The sequence below is a fragment of the Pseudophryne corroboree genome, chromosome 1 (assembly GCF_028390025.1).
Source record: "Pseudophryne corroboree isolate aPseCor3 chromosome 1, aPseCor3.hap2, whole genome shotgun sequence".
In the NCBI taxonomy this organism is placed as follows: Eukaryota; Metazoa; Chordata; class Amphibia; order Anura; family Myobatrachidae; genus Pseudophryne; species Pseudophryne corroboree.
The window spans coordinates 794,750,071-794,773,025 of NC_086444.1; the positions used below are offsets into that span (position 1 = coordinate 794,750,071).

General features: G+C 44.2%; 1 protein-coding gene and 1 pseudogene across 1 annotated transcript in view; both read right to left on the reverse strand.

The window, feature by feature from the left end:
• The window catches only part of DAPP1 (dual adaptor of phosphotyrosine and 3-phosphoinositides 1), a 157,087-nt gene that overhangs the window by 133,351 nt on the left and 781 nt on the right, over positions 1–22,955 (reverse strand). The gene's annotated exons all lie outside the window — the stretch shown is intronic.
• Positions 8,887–9,005, reverse strand: LOC134933311 (5S ribosomal RNA; annotated as a pseudogene).

A 22,955-nucleotide genomic window follows, 5' to 3' on the forward strand; every position in this document is an offset into this window, starting at 1 on the left:
GAGGTTTTGCACATCTCTGATACTGCAAGTACCACAAAAAGGGGTATTATGTGGGGTGTGAAAAAACTACCCGTAGTTTTTCCTGAATCAGATGAATTGAATGAAGTGTGTGATGAAGCGTGGGTTACCCCCGACAAAAAACTGCTAATTTCTAAAAAATTATTGGCACTATATCCCTTCCCACCAGAGGTTAGGGCTCGTTGGGAAACACCCCCTAGGGTGGATAAGGCGCTCACACGCTTATCAAAACAAGTGGCGTTACCGTCTCCAGAAACGGCCGCCATTAAGGAGCCAGCAGATAGGAGGCTGGAAAATATCCTTAAAAGTATATACACACATACTGGTGTTATACTGCGACCAGCAATCGCCTCAGCCTGGATGTGCAGTGCTGGGGTGGCTTGGTCGGATTCCCTGACTGAAAATATTGATACCCTGGACAGGGACAATATATTATTGACTATAGAGCATTTAAAGGATGCATTCCTATATATGCGAGATGCACAGAGAGACATTTGCACTCTGGCATCAAGAGTAAGTGCGATGTCCATTTCTGCCAGAAGAGGATTATGGACGCGACAGTGGTCAGGGGATGCGGATTCCAAACGGCATATGGAAGTATTGCCGTATAAAGGGGAGGAGTTATTTGGGGGAGGTCTATCGGACCTGGTGGCCACGGCAACGGCTGGGAAATCCACCTTTTTACCCCAAGTCACCTCGCAGCAGAAAAAGATACCGTCTTTTCAGGCTCAGTCCTTTCGTCCCCATAAGGGCAAGCGGGCAAAAGGCCATTCATATCTGCCCCGGGGCAGAGGAAGGGGAAAAAGACTGCAACAGACAGCTTCTTCCCACGAACAGAAGCCTTCCCCCGCTTCTGCCAAGTCCTCAGCATGACGCTGGGGCCTTACAAGCGGACTCAGGCACGGTGGGGGCCCGTCTCAAGAATTTCAGCGCGCAGTGGGCTCACTCGCAAGTGGACCCCTGGATCCTGCAGGTAGTATCTCAGGGGTACAAATTGGAATTTGAGACGTCTCCCCCTCGCCGGTTCCTGAAGTCTGCTTTACCAACGTCTACCCCCGACAGGGAGGCGGTATTGGAAGCCATTCACAAGCTGTATTCCCAGCAAGTGATAATCAAGGTACCCCTCCTACAACAGGGAAAGGGGTATTACTCCACGCTGTTTGTGGTACCGAAGCCGGACGGCTCGGTGAGACCCATTTTAAATCTGAAAGCCTTGAACACTTACATAAAAAGGTTCAAGTTCAAGATGGAGTCACTCAGAGCAGTGATAGCGAACCTGGAAGAAGGGGACTACATGGTGTCTCTGGACATCAAGGATGCTTACCTCCATGTCCCAATTTGCCCTTCTCACCAAGGGTACCTCAGGTTTGTGGTACAGAACTGTCACTATCAGTTTCAGACGCTGCCGCTTGGATTGTCCACGGCACCCCGGGTCTTTACCAAGGTAATGGCCGAAATGATGATTCTTCTTCGAAGAAAAGGCGTCTTAATTATCCCTTACTTGGACGATCTCCTGATAAGGGCACGGTCCAGAGAACAGTTAGAGGTCGGAGTAGCACTATCTCAAATAGTACTACGACAGCACGGATGGATTCTAAATATTCCAAAATCGCAGCTGATTCCGACGACACGTCTGCTGTTCCTAGGGATGATTCTGGACACAGTACAGAAAAAGGTGTTTCTCCCGGAAGAGAAAGCCAGGGAGTTATCCGACCTAGTCAGGAAACTCCTAAGACCAGGCCAGGTGTCAGTGCATCAGTGCACAAGGGTCCTGGGAAAGATGGTGGCTTCTTACGAAGCGATTCCATTCGGCAGATTCCACGCAAGAACTTTTCAGTTGGATCTGCTAGACAAATGGTCCGGATCGCATCTTCAAATGCATCAGCGGATAACCCTGTCTCCAAGGACAAGGGTGTCTCTCCTGTGGTGGTTACAGAGTGCTCATCTCCTAGAGGGCCGCAGATTCGGCATTCAGGATTGGGTCCTGGTGACCACGGATGCCAGCCTGAGAGGCTGGGGAGCAGTCACACAGGGAAAAAATTTCCAGGGCTTGTGGTCAAGCATGGAAACGTCACTTCACATAAATATCCTGGAACTAAGGGCCATTTACAATGCCCTAAGTCAGGCAAGGCCTCTGCTTCAGGGTCAGCCTGTATTGATCCAGTCGGACAACATCACGGCAGTCGCCCACGTAAACAGACAGGGCGGCACAAGAAGCAGGAGGGCAATGACGGAAGTGGCAAGGATTCTTCGCTGGGCGGAAAATCATGTGATAGCACTGTCAGCAGTGTTCATTCCGGGAGTGGACAACTGGGAAGCAGACTTCCTCAGCAGACACGATCTTCACCCGGGGGAGTGGGGACTTCACCCAGAAGTCTTCCACATGATTGTAAACCGTTGGGAAAAACCAAAGGTGGACATGATGGCGTCTCGCCTCAACAAAAAACTGGACAGATATTGCTCAGGTCAAGGGACCCTCAGGCAATAGCTGTGGACGCTCTGGTAACACCGTGGGTGTACCGGTCAGTGTATGTGTTCCCTCCTCTTCCTCTCATACCAAAAGTACTGAGAATCATAAGAAGGAGAGGAGTAAAGACTATACTCGTGGCTCCGGATTGGCCAAGAAGGACTTGGTACCCGGAAATTCAAGAGATGCTCACGGAAGACCCGTGGCCTCTACCTCTAAGACAGGACCTGCTCCAGCAGGGACCATGTCTGTTCCAAGACTTACAGCGGCTGCGTTTGATGGCATGGCGGTTGAACGCCGGATCCTGAAGCAAAAAGGCATTCCGGATGAAGTCATCCCTACCCTGATCAAAGCCAGGAAGGATGTAACCGTACAACATTATCACCGTATTTGGCGTAAATATGTTGCGTGGTGCGAGGCCAGGAAGGCCCCTACGGAGGAATTTCAACGATTCCTGCATTTCCTGCAAACAGGACTGTCTATGGGCCTCAAATTAGGGTCCATTAAGGTTCAAATTTCGGCCCTGTCGATATTCTTCCAAAAAGAACTAGCTTCTGTTCCTGAAGTTCAGACGTTTGTCAAGGGAGTACTGCATATACAGCCTCCTTTTGTGCCTCCAGTGGCACCTTGGGATCTCAATGTAGTGTTGGGATTCCTAAAATCACATTGGTTTGAACCACTCACCACTGTGGACTTGAAATATCTCACATGGAAAGTGGTAATGCTGTTAGCCCTGGCTTCAGCCAGGCGTGTATCAGAATTGGCGGCTTTATCCTATAAAAGCCCTTACCTAATTTTTCATACGGACAGGGCAGAATTGAGGACTCGTCCTCAATTTCTCCCTAAGGTGGTTTCAGCATTTCACTTAAACCAACCTATTGTGGTGCCTGCGGCTACTAGGGACTTGGAGGATTCCAAGTTGCTGGACGTAGTCAGGGCCCTGAAAATATATGTTTCCAGGACGGCTGGAGTCAGAAAATCTGACTCGCTGTTTATCCTGTATGCACCCAACAAGCTGGGTGCTCCTGCTTCTAAGCAGACGATTGCTCGTTGGATTTGTAGTACAATTCAGCTTGCACATTCTGTGGCAGGCCTGCCACAGCCAAAATCTGTAAAAGCCCATTCCACACGGAAAGTGGGCTCATCTTGGGCGGCTGCCCGAGGGGTCTCGGCTTTACAACTTTGCCGAGCAGCTACTTGGTCAGGGGCAAACACGTTTGCTAAATTCTACAAATTTGATACCCTGGCTGAGGAGGACCTGGAGTTCTCTCATTCGGTGCTGCAGAGTCATCCGCACTCTCCCGCCCGTTTGGGAGCTTTGGTATAATCCCCATGGTCCTTTCGGAGTCCCCAGCATCCACTAGGACGTTAGAGAAAATAAGAAATTACTTACCGATAATTCTATTTCTCATAGTCCGTAGTGGATGCTGGGCGCCCATCCCAAGTGCGGATTGTCTGCATTACTTGTACATAGTTATTGTTACAAAAATCGGGTTATTGTTGTTGTGAGCCATCTTTTCAGAGGCTCCTTCTGTTATCATGCTGTTAACTGGGTTCAGATCACAAGTTGTACGGTGTGATTGGTGTGGCTGGTATGAGTCTTACCCGGGATTCAAAATCCTTCCTTATTGTGTACGCTCGTCCGGGCACAGTATCCTAACTGAGGCTTGGAGGAGGGTCATAGGGGGAGGAGCCAGTGCACACCAGCTAGTCCTAAAGCTTTTACTTTGTGCCCAGTCTCCTGCGGAGCCGCTATTCCCCATGGTCCTTTCGGAGTCCCCAGCATCCACTACGGACTATGAGAAATAGAATTATCGGTAAGTAAATTCTTATTATATATATATATATATATATATATATAGAACAGAAGGTGACCACATCGGGTTCAGTGGCCCTGATCTGGTTCAGATGCAGTCCAGATCAAGCCCAGTTGTCTGCAGGGTTTTCTATTTTTTTCCATTATTGTCCTGAATTTGCTACTCTTTGCACTAGTGAAGAGAGACACTTGGACCCGTCTAGACCTTTGATCCCTAACTCAAGTGCCCACCAGCTCTCCAGAACTGATCAGTACCCATGATAAGTGTACAGTTATAAATAATGCACCACACGACACATGGAGCTGACCACCAATACGGGGACACATCTGAGGTCTGGCTGGCATTTGTCAGAATTCAGATTACTTTTAGTGTATTTATTTAATCTGGATTTTTGCTGATCGTAGCAGATGTGTAGAGTCAAACAAGCTCACAGTTTTTATCAGTGATATCTGCAAGGGAATTTGGGCTATGCTGCTGAAAGGATCACAGGTCGCAGCCTTCTGCCCACATACTCAATGTGCCAGTGACAGGTACAAAGGATAGTTTGACAAGATGGGTCTGATACATAAGCAGACTACGGCTAAACCAAATGGTTTGCCAGGAAGGAATATCAAGACAAGCAGAGTCAGAACTAAATATAACAGGATCATAGTCAAATCAGCAGTCAAGTGGAACATTAGGAAGCAACTGTGTCAAATAAACTGGAGACAAGCAGGATATAGGATTCAGATTAACAGGTTATGAGACTAATACTCTGCAGCAGCTATCTGCTTAGATCTGCTTTGTAAAGACTCACCAAATTTGAATTTGGGGGCCTAGATGATGTCAGCGGTCAGGTGGCCTCACCTTTAAATCACTGATCGAGTTAAACACCCATTCCTGATGTATATGTCATGCAGGCAGAAGAATTAGCCTGTCTACAGAACTAGAGAAAGAAATGGTAACAGGCCAACAGAAGCTTGGTCTGGTGGAGTCTGACTACCTTGAACACTGCCTGAACTACTTCTTCCCTCATCTACAAAAATTTGTGCCCAGTATTATTGCGAAGACTACTCCCTTCAGGTTCTTCTGCATATTAAGAGGCCCATTTATCAAAAAATATCTGAAGCCCACTCCGAAACCCTCCCTGGAAATGGCTGCTATGCATGTGTGGTCAGTGAGGCCACGCATGTGCAGTAGTCCCGTATCAACGCTGAGCACATTGCGGGGACGAGCTCATTTCGGAGCCCCTGTCCCTGCAGGCACTCCATCATACATCTATCCCACGTATGCGTATTGGGCAATGCGATCTTTGGTGATAACATTGTGCAAAGATCTTATTGAAAAAGTAGTCACTGATAAATGGCCCCTTAAGAGTTATAAACACTGAGTAGTCTTCACATCCCCTTCTTTAAGAGAGACACGTTATATTCATTACATTTATTATAGGGGGCATATTTTTTTTAAATTTAGTAATTCAATGCGATTTGTAGGGGATTATACTGCACCAATGCAAATCACATTGCCAGATACAAACATTAGGCCAGAATGTATTAAGGAAGGAATGCTAGGATAGCAGCTGTGGAGAAGAGCTGTCCTGGCAAATACTTATCCTTTGCTGGAAAAAAGTTGCCCGCTGTCTTCTGTGTCAGTCTTTCACACATCTAAAAGAATGCCCATCCCTGCATTTACAATGAATATCGGGCATGCGGTGCCCCTATGACTACTGCAATGCAGGAATGAAGGGGATTGACCTGGTTAAAGGTTCGTCACCTGGTCTCTGAATTTCATCCAATCAAGGTAAGTATATTGCTATAAAGGGAGGAGCAGCCAAGAAAGAGGGGAGGAATGTGCATAGAAACCGAACTCTCTCTGTCTGCATATTCGTAAGAAACACTGTTAACACCATCTGAAGATGGCATTAGCTATGTTGGGCTTCTTCTGGATATGTTGATTTTTGCATGTTATTAGTAAACAATGTTTAATAAATATACTTCCAGTGTAATAAATTGAAGTTGTCGTACAGTTGCATAAGTACTAAACAGCATTACATGACTTTGGCCGATATACTATTTACCGCGTCTATTATCGCAGATGGGGCTATCTTATTAGTCCCAAGGCTAGTGCTTATCGTGGCTTTTGTTTTGCCTGCCTCAGGCATGTGAAACCAAATCCCCAATAGGTGACCATTTTTTACATGGCTTTTCGCGGATCCTATGTATTTTCATACGATATAGGGTAATTTGAAACACAAAACAAATGAGCTATAATTGGATAGCAAGAATTGACCATCAGGCTTTTATTGCGATAAAAGCCCATCTTTTTCATTTGCAAATTACTGCAGGTTATAGGATACCCCCTTTGTGTTTCTAGGTTTACTGTCTCTATTCCTGCTATTAGCCCATACCTCCCAACTTTAAACTTTAGGGAAGTGGGATTCCTGCATGGTGAAGCCGCACGCGCTCCCGGGAAAGGGGAATGACCTTGAAAAAGAGGCCTTGTCCTTCCCTCTGTCACACATGAATAGACGCTGTGCGCATGCGTACAGCATCTATTCACCACAGAGCAGCGATTGACAGGAGGCTCTCAACTGACCCCCACCACCACCACCACCACCATGGGACACTGCAACCTGCAGGTGGGACAGTCCCAAAAAATGGGACCGTCCCACAAAAATCGGGACAGTTGGGAGGTATGGCTGTTAGTCTGTTTAGTGTGTCTATCTGTAGTTTTAAATATTGGCCGCACAAGGCCCACCCTCAGCTTTGAGTCTTAAGTTCATAAAAGTATGTTGTTAATACTTCAGGGATGCTAATTACAACGGTAACATACAGGCTGAATGCTTGTTACAATTGTTATTAACAACTGATGTATTTACTGGAACTGCTGATGTTGATACTTGCCTGTGACTTTAATAAATACCATGCCAATGTGTTAATACTAATCTCCTGCTTGAACTTTGTAATGTTGTACTTTGCATGTAACTTTTATTTCACGGTCAGAGCCACTAAATCTAGTTTTTGGCATGTCAACAATCACAATATCGACAAGATATGGGGACATCAGAACGCAGACACTGTGATGTCGGCAAGATACTAATAGCATTTTACACCTGCTGACAGCACAACTGTCAACTTAATGAATTAATTACTGTCAAGTCGCAAGTTGGACTTCTATCGCATGTTAAATGCTTTAAGTAGCTTGCCGATATCACGGTGCCTGCACTCCAAAATCCTATAATGCTAGTATTTTCTCCAGGTACACAGGGGTATGACGCCACACTGTATACTGCTACACCTGCTGCATCTACGTCACTGTTACTAAAGCCCCATACACACTAGGCGATATTGTGAACAATATCGCTCAGAACGGGCTTACTGAGCGATACTGTTCACAATATCGCCTAGTGTATACACTCATTATCGTTAACGATGCGCGCTCCCGCATGTCGGTAACGACCCCCTCCTTCATCTGAACATGTACAGACGAGGGAGGTCCTCTTTAACGACAGCCATGCTGAAGATGCAGCGCATGGCTGTCGTTCCCCCCCGCTGTCGCTCCCTTCCCCGCCGGCAGCGGCAAGTGTGTATGCACTTGCCGATGCTGGCACCCCACCGGGTCCCCGCCGCCGCCAATATCAACATCGGCGGGGATCGCCTAGTGTGTACTAGGCTTAAATCTACATGTGCTGGGAAACCTGTGTGCAAACATTTGACCCACAGGAGTCTGAGGCGGCAAGAGAGACTGAGATACAGATGTCGTTGATCCAATAGTTCTGCTGTGATACTCTTGGCTCTGACAGAAGCCAATGAATTTTGCAATATAGGAGGATGTCCCTAGGTGGAACCTAAACAAAGAGAAGCCAGCAGCAAAATGGTGATTGACTTGTCTGGGGATGTGCAATTGAGACCATGAGACACCATGGAGCTCAGTGCAGAATGCAGGGAAGTGCTGCAAGTCTGCTGTAAAAGACAAGAGACTGGGCAAGTGTTATAGCTAAGCTGGAGTAGCTGACAGATACCACCGAGTACCCGCTGATGGTGCAGAGTGGCTGGAGCAGAAACGCCGACTGAGAGCTGGAGACAGTGTACTGACAGGGGGAGAGAGAGAAAGCTCTTGTGTGGGCGCACTCTTATGAAAAGAAGAAAGATTCTTCAATTAGAAGATAAAGAAAATTAAAACATATATTTATTGATCCAAATTAAAAACAATTACCCATCTACGATCCAAAAGAGTGTGAGATAAAAAGAGAGAGTGTGAAAAAATATTGGAATGTTCTTGTCTGTTAATCACAAGAGAAAAGTTAGAAAGGCTGCAGACACTTAATAGTCTGGCACCCGTTTCTCCTGACCAGTACAGAAGTTCTGTATTAATGGGACCTGAAAAAGGGGAGGTCAGTATTGTGTCTTAGAAAGACCACTTAAATTAGGTCAATGCTGTACACTTTGCTAGTCACCCGTTAAACCATATGGCACACGTTAGAAATGTATATCTTGATATCCTGACGCTAGGGGAAATATAAGGAAAGGGATATGAGAAGGAAAAAGCAATTAGTGGTGATACTGCTGTTGGTGTCCACCCTTCAGAAGAAGGGGAATAGTTCCTACCCTACAACACCGGGTATTCCCAGGGAGTCTCCTCTCAAGGTACTAACCCAGCCCAACGCTGTTTAGCTTCCAAGATCGGACGAGATCGGGCATTAGCAGCGTGGTATGATAGCAGAGAGGCTATCTACCAATGAGAGTGCACCTATATACGAATGGAAGATTCGAGAAAGATAAGGCCATATAGTGTGTGGATCTGCTTTCCACGTTAGGCAAGGTAAAACAAATGTCACTCAGTGGCGCTGTATACCCTGAAAAATAGTAAGCAGAGAAAAGTATAAAGTATGCAGATTAGAGCATATGGGGTTGGGGGTTAGTATCCAGGGAAAGATAACAAATCAAGGTATGAAGCGTCAGGTGAGTTCGTGAACAAAGAATAAATTAAATATACATTCTTGTTGTGCATAGACATCTATGAGTACTATAGCAGAAAATCATTACTTGGGCAAAACAAACAAATCAAACATACATAGAGTGTGATATACTGCATAAAGCAGTTATAGTCAGGCTGTGTGCCAGGAGAAAAATTAAACTGGAATCACTAGGATTTGTGAGCTATAATATGCACAGAAAATTCTGACTACCTGGTCTGACAAGTTATTTAACATGCCAAGTAAAGATAAGCGCATGTGGAAATCAGTAGCAGTAATGATTCAAACTTCTGTTGAAAATAAGGAAAAATATACTCATAGGGTCAAATTCAGAAGGCAGGTGGTGACAAATAAAACCTCCATGGGAAGGTCCCGCTGTAGAATCCGTGGAAAACGCGTTTCGCCCGTGGGCTTGTTCCCTTCCGGGATCTCGCAGCTGGTAATACATGAGGGGTTTAAAAACCCTGCAAGCGCGGGTAGCAGCCAATAGGCTGTGGTAGTCCAATTAGGCATAGGGACGGGAGTCTGGAAACTCCCATCCTGGCGCTGGAGGCCAATAGGGACGTGTATGCGGCGCGTCCCAGCCAATCAGAGCATGGGTGCGCCTACTGACAGAGGCAGGTGGGCGGAGTAAGATCAGTGGGCGTGCGGATGCTCACTGACGTGTGTGTGAGTGATACACACATAGCCAATCAAAACGGGGAACGGAGGGTCACGGGGATGAATATGATAGAGCCATGTTGAAAGAGGGGATGCCAGGAGTGGGATAAGGATACAATACGGCAATTTTATAGAAAAAGGGGGCATACTGGAGTTAGATAAATTGGCTATGAGCCTGAATGTAGCTAGTATTTATAAGGGTTGCTGTAATGCCGAACCGGCTGGTATTAGCCAGCTCAGCAAAGGGTCGAGAGATTAGACAATCCCCCTATTGGCGTAGGAAGCCAATGGGGACATGTGTATAATGCGTCCCGGCCAATCGAGGCGTGGGTATGCCTGGGCCATTTGCGGAAGGGCGGACTCAGGAGAGTGGGAGTAGAAAAGCTCTTGCTTGTATATCTGAGTAATATGCAGAGAAAAAACGAGTCACGTGGGGGAATGCCATGGCGCCATGTTGAAAAACGGGGAACGGAGGGTCACGGGGATGAATATGATAGTGCCATGTTGAAAGAGGGGATGCCAGGAGTGGGATAAGGATACAATACGGCAATTTTATAGAAAAAGGGGGCATACTGGAGTTAGATAAATTGGCTATGAGCCTGAATGTAGCTAGTATTTATAAGGGTTGATGTAATGCCGAACTGGCTGGTATTAGCCAGCTCAGCAAAGGGGCGAGAGATTAGACAATCCCCCTATTGGCGTAGGAAGCCAATGGGGACATGTGTATAATGCGTCGCGGCCAATCGAGGCGCGGGTACGCCTGGGCCATTTGCGGAAGGGCGGACTCAGGAGAGTGGGAGTAGAAAAGCTCTTGCTTGTATATCTGAGTAATATGCAGAGAAAAAACGAGTCACGTGGGGGAATGCCATGGCGCCATGTTGAAAATGGGAATGGCATGCCAGGGGTTGCATGGAGCAGAAATTAAAACAATTAAATCAAGTTAAAATAAAAAAATAATTAATAAATAATTCGATAAAGCGGGTACACCTAGGCGTGTTGGGGATATAAGGACTGAATTGGGGAAGAAAAGGGAAAGGTGAAATCACATGTGATACAAGAAAGTGTAACGCACCTCAGGGTGTGAGAAACAGAGATGACACCCATAGATAGCTATGGGCAGGTGGGGAAATTAGTTCTACTGCATATCTCATATAGGGAATATGCAGATGAGAAATTGGGAAATAAAGGGGGGGTGTAAACACTAGGGGAAAGAAGGGAATCTGTTGCCAGTGGATAATAACAATGAATATAAAACAATACATTTACGGCAGTTGGTTGGTTGTTATGATACTTTGTAGCACTCAACAGAGCAACAGAGGGAGTAATAAATCGACACATATCAAATTGGTTAGAGTTATTATAAAGGCCATGAAAACACAGGCTGAAAAAAGAAAAGGGAAACCTAGTCCTTATCGGCCACTAGGTATGTGATAACCACTAGGGAAATAGGGAAGGTAAATAAAATGGATGTAGGGAAAAAACGATATGGAGGATAAATTGCTAAAAATTGGAAAGTGAGGGTGTGAGGTTATGAAAAAGTGGGAGATATTAATGCGGCCCAGTGAGGGAGCAAGTGCCACAAATTACAGTGAAGTCTCAGGTAAGAGGTGGAATGCTGGTTGGGGTGGGAAGGAAGACCTTGGTGCATGATGAGGAATGAACGTATAAAATTGATACATGCATGGGTAAATGCATGTGGGAGGTGACTGATTATGGACAAGGGATATCGCAGTGAGAAAGTGGTCCAAAAGGGGGGTGATGAAAGGTTTGAGTGAAACCCAGGCGGTACATTGAAGGTTATGAGGACAGGACAATCAGGGGGGCACGGGAAGGGAGAAAGGGGTAGGGGTGGTAGGGACCTGATGGGATATGGAAAGGGTGTGTAAAAGTAATGGTCAAAAATAGGTGAGCTAGGGTAAAAATGATGGAAAAAAAGGGGGGGAGTGACTGGCTGAAAGTTAGATAGTGAAAACATGCCGGCATGATCCGGGGAAAGAAAGACATAGGGAAGGAAAAAAGGGTAATCAATTTAAAAAGTGTTACGGAGGAATTGGAGGTGTCCTGTATTATAGAAAAGCGCCATAATTTATGTTTTCATTCAGTCCGAGGGGTCGGAGACTCCCGAGCCGAAATATCCATTTGCTCTCTTTTTTGTACAGTTCTTTAGTCATGTCCCCTCCTCGTATGCCCAGGTGAATGCGGTCTAAGCCGAAGGCTTTGAATTCCTTAGTGGATCCTTTGTGCTGAAAATGAAAATGTTTGGCGACTGTAGTAAGTTGTTTCATCCGTGTAAGATCTTTGGATGCATTCCGAATATTTCCCAGATGCTCCAGGATCCTTTTTTTCAGTTTGCGTGTAGTCATGCCGACATATTTTATGTTACAGCTGCAGGTAATGCAGTAAATTACTGCTTGAGTATTGCAGTTGAAGAAATGCCGTATCTTGGTTAATTGACCATACTTGTCTATAACCGTGTTGGTTTGCAGTATGTGTGTACATGACTTACATTGGCCGCACGGGAAGGAGCCCATTATGGCTTGTTTCTTGCGTGTTGTAGTCAGCAGATGGCTCCGAACTAATTGATCCTTGATGTTTCTGGATCTACGCCAGCTCATCTGTACCTTGGGGCCAACAACAGGAGATAGGTCTGGATCCATCCGAAGTATAGGAAGATGTTTAGTGATAGCATCTTTTAGCATTTTCCACTCGGGACAAAAAGTTCCTATAAATCTGATGGTATCATCTTTTTCTGGGACTTCCTTGTCCGTCCCAAAGATTAGATGTTCCCTCTTAACCGATGTGGTGGCTTGATAGGCTCGTTTGAGTGACCGTTTGCTATATTCCCTGGCAAGGAGGCGATTGGTGAGTTCCCAGCTCTTGGTTTTGAAAATATGATCCTCAGAGCAGTTGCGCCTTAGCCTGAGATATTCTCCTTTGGGTATATTCTCGATGGTCGGTGGGAAATGCGAACTGGTTTGGAAAAGGAGACTGTTGGTTGCAGTCTCCTTCTGATATAGTTCTGTTTCCAAGTAGCCCATGTGAGATCTGTAGATGTTCAGGTCAAGAAACGGAACCCTCTCTGTACTGACTGTATGGGTCAGCTTGATGTTCAAATCGTTGGTGTTAAGTAATCCAATAAATTCCATTAGAAGGTCCCTTTCTCCGTTCCAGATAATGAATACATCGTTGATATATCTCAACCATAATTCCACATGGGTGGTATATCTCTCATTCATAGGGCTGAAAACATAGAAATGTTCCCACCATCCCAAAAACAAATTGGCATAGGTGGGGGTGCAAGCCGCGCCCATTGCTGTTCCCCTTATTTGTAAAAAGAATTGGTCCTGAAAAATGAAATAGTTCTTGGACAAAACGAAGTGAAGTAGCATCAAAAGAAAATCCGAGAAGGCACTCAACCCTCCTTGATCCAGATAGTATTTAACAGCTAAGATTCCGTGGTGGTGATTAATACTCGTGTAGAGTGCTTCTACATCTAGAGTTACCAGTAAGAAATTATCTTCGCAATGTATATTGTGAATCTTGCGTAGTAGATCTGACGTATCCTGCAAGTAGGAGGGTAACGAGATGAAGGTCCAGGAACTGACTTGGTTGTTCCAATAACCCACCGTTACCGGTAATAATTGGTCTTCCAGGCGGTACGGAGGCATTCTTGTGTACCTTGGGAAGTAAGTAAAAAGTAGGTGTTTTTGGATTCTGAGCTGTCAGGTATTTTAGCTCTGGTTTGGTAATAATGCCCTGTGTTGCTGCATGCTGTGTTAGAGAATTGTAGGCATTCAAAAATCTAGTGGTTGGATTATTGAGGAGTTTCTTATAGCAGGAAGTGTTATTGAGTTGTCGTTGCGCCTCAGTAATATACATTTCCCGTGGCCAAAGTACGATATTGCCGCCTTTGTCAGATGGTTTGAAAATGACATCATGCCAGGTTTCCAGTTCTTGTAGAGCTTTGCGCTCTTTAAATTTGAGATTCTTGGGAAAGCGATGAAGGCCCTGTCTGGTTTGGGCATAGATGTCATCAAATTCTTTGGAAACTCTATTCAAAAAAACCTTTATCTCCGGGTTGTTGATATCAGGGGGAAAGAAAGAGGATTTGGGTCTACACTGGGGTCTATGTGTGACAAGTGCATCCATACTTGATTCTGCCTGTAGTTCTTCCAACTCTTGGATAGCATTGAGATCATCGGTGGTAAGTTCGGGATCACCACCAACAGGGACTATAATTGAAAGGTCTTATTTTCCTTTCCAACAATTGTAACTGTCCAATTTTGGTTTTCTACTATCTGTTATAACTTATCATATACCAGTGCCCAGTCGCTCTTCCTTTTTGAGCTGGAGACAGTGTCTCAGCACTGGGAGCTGCTAAGATCCGTGGAGACGGTGAGTAAAAGAGCTGTAAAAGGTAGACATCCCTGAAGCACTACTGAGAATTGTTTAGAAGCTACTGATAACTGTTAAAACTCTATTGTGAGTATATGACAGATACTGAGAATTACTGAGAGATACTGAGATCTGCTATATTTCCAGTACTGTGTAATCCTGACTTATGCAAGAGACTGAGTTTTTGCAAACAGCATGATATTCATCTTCTATTCATCTTGTTTGAGCTACTACTAGTGCAATAGTGCCTGATTTTAGCAGTGGAAAGAGTGGCCGCCATTTTATGTAACTACTACGTTGAGGGAAAGCGCTTCATAATGGAGTTATTGATACTGTGAAGTGCAGAAGATAATGTGTTATATTGCAATTGGAACTGTGTTTATTGTTTATAATTCGAAATCCAAAAGCTATTGTTCCCTAGAATCAGTAAAGAATAGCATTAGATGCTAAGCTTATTGCTAATACCTATTGTGTATTACAAATACATGCATGTTATATTATTATTAATCAAATTTTCTATTACTTTATATCTGTGCTTTGGGTCAGTCCATAATAAATGGTCTAGAATTAAATTAATTGGTTGCTTGCCCATTTTTTTTTTGTGTGTGAGATGACTCCTGTAAGTTATTAGTAAGAAACCACCATTACTTTATTTTTATTTACCTTCATATGAAGATGGTGGCCATTTTTGTATCATGGCATATGACATTTTTCACTGTTTCGGACGTTTGGGGTAAATGCAATATCTCCGCTCAGAAAAATCATAGAAAGCTGGGATAAAAAACATTATTTTTAGCACATTTCAAGCTACATTTTTGTCATATAACGTTTTACCTACCTCACTTCCTTATGACTGAAATTTAAGGCCAAAATAAATTGTCAGATTTTAAAAGGTCAGTGTAAGTGAAAAACAGAAATCAAGCAATTTCAAAGGGCTCTAATAAAAAAAGTAAATGCGAAAGATAACTCAAAAAAAATTTGGCAAATGTTTGCGTATATAACTATTACAGCTCTGAAAATGTATTCCTTCCCAATGAAATACAATCCAAAAAAAAAAGACTTTTTAAAAAACCTGACAATTAACTTTGGCCTTAAATTTCAGTCATAAGGAAGTAGGGTAGGGAAATAGTTATATGACAAAAAAATTCCCCTAGTTCTAGCCAAAGAGGTGCTTCAATAGCCTAGATAAAGAATCTGTTTACCTATTAGCTCTGGCAAACCAATTAGTGCTAGAGAAAATGAATATTCTGACAGTATTAGGCGCTGATAACCAGCTAAATGCTTAGATGTCTGGGAACAGTGTCGTCTTAAGGAAGTATTTCTATATTATAATTCTTAATAATATCACCAGTACATCATTTTGACAATTTTATTGGTAGGGGTCTCAAAAATGTAGTTGCCCTGGGGCTCCCACAAAACTTAATCTGTCCCTTTCTGGAAACCTGGTCTTTTTCTATCCCTTTTAAAAGTGAAATGAGTGAACATCCAAAAATAATAAAACATATATTCACAAGAGTGACAATCCCAGAGGACTACAGAAGAGCAAGTGTAGTCATGTCACACAAAAGTGAAAGTAGACAAGAGGCTGGTAATTACAGACCAGTGAGCCTGACATTAGTCATTGGATAATATTTGAAATGCTGCTAAAATATAGAATTGTACATTATCTCAAATCTAGCAATTTATAAGATTTCAGACAGTATGGATTTACTTTTGGAGCCATGACAACAAATCTAATTAATAATGTTATTGACTAGGTTTAGAAGGTAATAAGTGAAGGTGAATCCATAGATGCAGCTTATCTACATTTTAGCATTATTCCCCATCTCAGACAATATAAAATACATTGCAATTATTGGGTTGATTTCATAGATGGTTAAGTGGCACTGAGATACTAATAAAGGATAGACACCAGAGACTTGTAGTGAATGGAGTAACCCATGTACTGTATATGTGCTTGGTCCATTCCTCTTTAATATCTTTATCATGGTTAATAGCATCTTTTTTTGCACTTTATATGCACTGGATAGGGTGGTCCAAAACAATGTACTACAGCTGAGCCTTTAAAAATCCACAGGATGAATACACTGTTTACAGTAGTTGCCACATTTTTGCCATTAAGTAAACTGACTTAGGTAGGCAGACACAAATCACAGGATGTGTATAGCTCTGGAAGTTCAGCATAATCAAGTGTTTTTTCACAAGATAGAAACAGTTGTGTCCAGCGAGGTGCACGGTCTCTCTGCACCCTAGGCAAAGCTTCAGCCTAGCGCCCCTTAATCTGCAAAGCCCCCACCACCTCCTGGTGGGGCGATGCAGATGGCCACTAGGTAGGCTGGGGTGAATTGCATCATTATACATATACAGTACAGTATAGAGAAAAGGGACAACACTCAAGGATTTTTAAAGTAATAAAGGATATTGCAAACACGTCACAAAATGTTGTGACTTTGTCCACAATATACTACTATTAATTATAAACTGTACAATATTGTATATGGGGTCTGCTGGAGATGTTTGATTGGGGTTGGGTACAGAATGCCGCCAGTCAGAATGCAGATAGCGGCATCTAGACCACCACAATACTGACATTTTGAATTAAATAAATTAAACTTACCTCTTACTCTAACTCTCCCTCCCCGCAGCCTGACCCTAACCCTCCCCGGCATACTAACATTCAGGATGCCAGCTGTCAGGATTCCGCCACCATATTCTGAACACCAACATCTCGTCCGCTGGAATGCCAACTACATCCCTTTAATTGTATGTGAATACATACATATATATCCACAGACATACATATATTTGTATGCGCCTTATTGTGTTCCATTCCCCCATCTGTAAGTTCATTACTAACCCACATACAGAGACATCCTTCAGTTTTTTACTAGATGAATTCGGTGGTGCCCTCCAGTGGCCGGCACCCCTAGGCAGCCGCCTAAAGCTGTCTAATGGTAGAGCCGGCCCTGGTTGTGTCTGGCTTACACCTGGAGGTGTGGCTTGACAGTGTTAGTAGTAGATGTTAAAGTTACAATACCTAATCTGTACACAATAGAGTACTGTAATGTAGTGTCAACTGTAATAAAGTGTCATATGCATAGGACAAACTCTCTGTGTCTGGACAGTGCTATTAATAAGAATAAAGTTGATTTAACCTTGTAAAACATAGTTATACAGACTCACATACAAAATAAGGGGCACAATATGATATCCCGGCTGTCGGCATCCCGGCGGTCAGAAGACCGACACCAAGATCCCAACAGCCGGGATACCAGCTGCGAGCGCGGAGTGTACCCTTGCGGGCTCACCGATTCGGGCCACAGGGTTATATTCTCTCTCGGGTGGTGGTGTGAACAGCCACCCAAGTGGGGATTCCAGCCGGCGGCCGGGTTCCTGACAGCCGGTAAATTGACTGCCTCCCAAAATAAGTACTAATTGAGTTCAGTTAAATATAAATATATTTTCCCTTTAAAAAAATCACATGGTAATCTGCTTTCATGCAGTCGACCAATTGAAAATATCCACTAAATAATGCAAATAGATTGCAGCAGACACACATGAATAATAATAATAATAATAATAATAATGTAAGTGGGAGGGATCAAGACACACTTAGCTGCTAATCGTAATCATATTTTGCACTATGGATCTGGCACCCGTGAATTATATGCCACCTGACAGCCATACATGCGTCTTTCTTGTGGCTAAATCACATTTATGTGAACACTCCTTTACCATACTCACCCTATTCTTGTACGCTCCCTCCCGTCCCCATTCCACCTCTCTAAGCATAAGGAGTTATCCGCAAAATCCATACTTGTGAAAGTGTCATCATTAATACTTTTACTATGAAAATTAGTATTTTATGTAAAAAACATCAGCCCTATTGTGTTCAGTTCTGGAGGATATAAATAAATCAGAAATTGTACAAATAGATGCTACTGTACTAGTGTTCATGCTAGGCTGTTTAGTCTGTGCCCGTCCCCGTTTTTTAAAAGCCAAAATGCACCCTGCCTGCCCCTTTAGTGGCACCATGCTAAAACAACCTGCCCACTGCCACCACGTGAATAGATGCCTATGCGCATGTACACAGCATCTATTCACATTAAAGGGAAAGCTTGAGGGAAGCCCAGCACGCATGCCTCCATCAGTGACGCAGGCAGTTGGGGGTCACCCCCATTAGTGCCGTCGAGGAGGACAGGGCAGCTGCGTTAGTGCTGCCAGCAGGGCCGTGCCCTCTACCCGGCTGGCTGTGCCCCCTTTTCAGCGTGCGATCACTGCCCCGAAACCCCTGTACCCTGCACTGCCTACATTTTAGGGGGGACACAACGCTACTAAAACGGTGCATGGTCCACCCTTGAAAGATTAAGGGGGGGTGGCATTTATCAATTATTGCATTTCCAATGTGTTCTGGGCCCAATGTTAGGATGCGATTTTACCAACGCTATGTATGATTGTCAGTGTGCTGCGGGGTTACTGCACATGTGCGGTGCCGCTATCCAGGGGAACATCAGAGATAAAAACAGGGTTCTGAATGGGTAAGAAATAGGCCACCTGAAGAGCTGATAGAGAGGTTAATACTGTATGGTAGGTTCATTTAGGAATTGTTGGGACAGATATTTTGATAACCAATGGGCCAAATATAATAGGTCACAATTTATCAACAGTGGTGATTTGTCAGCTATTGTGATGCTGCATTTAAAGCAGTGAAAGGCAAAACCAATCTCTAAATAGTACATGTGTACTGTAGGTGTGTGTGTGTGGTGGTGGTGGGGGGGGGGAGGGGGGGCTGTTATGTTTAAATCCAGGAGGTGGAAACACTGTCACAATGCTTTCTGGTTAATTTCCCCCGCAGCGAATACATATGCATGGAAGATTTTTATAGAGTAGCCAATAGGCTACAATAGGCTAATGCCATCTGGAGATGGTGTTATCTATCAGGGCCAAGCTTCTTATTCCGGAGCCATAGAAATATATGGGGACTTCATTTGTCGTCAGAAATGGAGGGACCTTGACAGATATCTAAGATATCTGCTGTGATCCCTCTATGGTACATCTGGAGGATCCATAATATTGCAGGTACAGCCATTTTTGGTGAATAGCTCGCATATATTGAATGATAAATAGGCCCCTTAGTAATAAATTACTCCATAACCCCCTCCTTTACAGTGGGTTAACTCCTGTAATTAGTTTTTACTGGCAGATTAGACAGATTTATACACTGACAGTATTTTGTTTACTGTCACCTTAGTTAAATAAAACACCTCAAAAACATTCCCACCCAGGGAAATGGTGCTTCAGCACTGTAGGCAAATGGCTCAGAAATAGGAGTTTTCTGATAATAAAGCAAAGGGTTACATACGATATCCTGGCGGTCGGGATGCCCACAGTCAACATATCGACTGCTGCATCCCGGTGCTAGGAATCCCGACACCTGCAAAGTAAGGGAGCTAACCCTAATCCCTACCCCCCTAACCCCCACTTCCTGCACTCTAACCCTAACCCTCCCTCCCCTGCAGCCTAACCCTAACCCTCCCCAGGGGGTGGCTAACCCTAACCCCCCTCCCCGCAGCCTAACCCTAACCCCCAGACCCCTGCAGCCTAATACTTTAGACTAGATGTGGCAGCAGTCACGCAGGCACCATGGGCCTAATTCAGTGTTGATCGCAGCAGCAAATTTGTCAGCAGTTGGTGCAAAACCATGTGCACTGCAGGGGGGGGGGGGGGGGGGGGCAGATATAACATGTGCAAAGAGAGTTAGATTTGGGTGGGGTGTGTTCAAACTGAAATCTAGATTGCAGTGTAAAAATAAAGCAGCCAGTATTTACCCTGCACAGAAACAAAATAACCCACCCAAATCTAACTCTTTCTGCACATGTTATATCTGCCTCCCCTGCAGTGCACATGGTTTTGCCCAACTGCTCAAAAAATTCCTGCTGCGATCAACTTGGAATTAGCCCCATGGTTTTATCCAACTGCTAACGAGTTTGCTGCTACGATCAACTCTGAATTACCCCCTATGTTTTTGGACATACATGTCCTGTAAACAGTCATGACACACCTGCGTTTTACGACCACTCCCCGCTAACACCATGTTACCACCCCCAAACAATTACTTCCCATCATACACTTTGCGACTGAATCCTCATTGCGAATGCAGTCTCAAAGATACCTTTGCGCATGCACAATGCGAATTAAGTGCGGGGGCAGTCTGACGATAATTGTTCAAATAAAATATCAGCATAGCATACAACTCTGAATTAGGCCCAATAACAGTATCCTCAATAACAGGGGTTTCGCTAGGACCTCACATGGTGTCCTCACCCACAGACATCTAGGCTTAGGAATAATTTTTTTATGGCAGCATGGTGATTAAAGAATAAAAATCATATTTTTCCCGCTCTCTACAACAAAAAGTGTAGTATTTATACATATTAGATTTAGTTTGTGTAATAGCTGGAAAGGGTGATGTTTCCGTTGCTAACTCAAGCAGTATGTTAGATCGGCACTCCCTTTTGCAAACCTACAGTATACAGTATTAAAATAATTGGTTACATGTCTGTTTTGGTAGAGCCAGAAAATGATATCCTTTTACGTTTCCACTAGTACCCGTTTTCCACTAGCTCTTAGAAACACGGGTAAATGCGTGGGGGCGCGCATTTACCCGTGTTTTTCCCTAGTGGAAAAGGGTCCCCCGGCAAATTCCAGGATCAAGTGATCCGGGAATCCTACCCTGGTAGCTAGCCGGGTTGAACACGTGTTCCCGTTCACAGTGTATGGGAGGGCGGCGCTGGGAGATCATGTGATCTCCCAGCGCCGCCCCTGCCGCGTCACTAGCCGCGTCACCAACCCGGCAATTGCCGAGTTAGTGAGCGCTGTCTTTAGGGGGCTGTAGCACGGGTCGCCGCCGTGTCAGGCGACATGGCTGCGACCCGTGCTACAGTAGTGGAAAAGGGGTATTAATCTTCTTACTGACAGAAAATGTATTGAGACATTTTTACAGTGAGCATACAGTATTAAGTGAGTGATGGAACTAGCAAAATATTTCTAACCCTTATTACACCAGGTGTTATGATGAATTATAGACCTCAGGTCATGTTTTAAGGATTTCTTTAATCATGCACAGGTGAGTTAATCTATGTTGCTGAGTTAGTAATTATCCTTCCTCAAAACATGACCTGTCAGGGGTAATTGAGGATAGTGGCTGAGAACTCCTGCATTACACAAATAAGCTTCATGTTAAATTGTATGACGAGCAGAACAATGCATTGCCCAGCTCCTAAGTAAAATTTTGGAAGGGACCCGGCAATGCTACTTTCTCGTTTCATGATTCTTTTGAGAGTAGAGAAGGGACATCTTTCAAGCATGTACAGGCGGAGACCCTGCACCACTGGACACCCCTGCTCTTCCTTTAGGTCTGCCATTGAATTGTATCATACCTCCCAACTGTCCCGATTTTGGCGGGACAGTCCCGTTTTTCACGGTCTGTCCCGCTGTCCCACCTGCGGGTCGCAGTGTCCCGCGGGTGGGGGGGGCAGTTGGGAGATCCCCCCCCTGTCACTCATGAAGGGGGATGCCCCCATAATGATGACAACGGGGGCGTGACTTACGATCGCGGCATTTGCCACGAGGTCACTCCCCTTTCTGTTAGGCCACGCCTCCTAAATCCCTCCCCAGCTGAACTAAAAGTTGGGAGGTATGTTGTATGTATAAACCAGTCAAAAAATAAATGACTTACAGTAGTACATTAATAATTTAGTGTGTGTTGCAATAGGAGACATGATTCTTTAAACACAAGTCCTTATTTTGAATACATAGCCCTAGCTCATTTTGCCTTCTTCTCTGGATCATTTTTAATCCCCTTACTGTCAAATAATAATTTTGTTTCTTAAATACTTACACTAGGGGCCATTTGGAATATGCACTGTTTGTGATAACCAGAACTTGCAATGTTGTGCTGCTGTTTTCAGAACTGCATGTAAAACCTACCCTGCAAAACCTGCATGTAAAGCTGTATCCTGCCTGAGGTGGAAATAAAGTGTGTTGGATTATACTCCGTCTAGGTGATTCCTGTCACATTGTATATGGTTTAGAATACTTTGTAAAAGATCTGGTTTGCAATCTGGTTTGCAACAATGATGTTCTGTGGGATGCCATAGCTATAAAACTTGGGGAAATGAAAATGTTCTGCAGCCAGCCTGTGAATGGGGCAGGGTTTATCTGCAGCTGAATCAGCCGAACATTCACAGCACGTAAGTAACTCTTATGATAAATAGGCATGACTACTCTACTTGTCAGGTACAAGCATATTACACAATTCTGGTGGCATTTATGAAAACTGTCAGTACTTTTTTATAGCAGTTTTGTGAGAACACACTGTATAAATGTCACCCAATTTCTATATACTAAAGAATAATCTCATAGGTCCATTCTCATTGTACACATCTATTACTAAGCCACGTCCTGCTGCTCTGTTTGCTAACTGACTATATGTAAAGTGACTCTTTTACAAACCAAAGACCAGATGTTATGGGTCAATGCAGTTTCACTGATCTAATAGGCTACATCCTCTCACAGGGAAGCAATCATGAGACCACCTGATCCCGGCGGTCACAGTGCCGCAATCCCGACAGGCAATGAAATG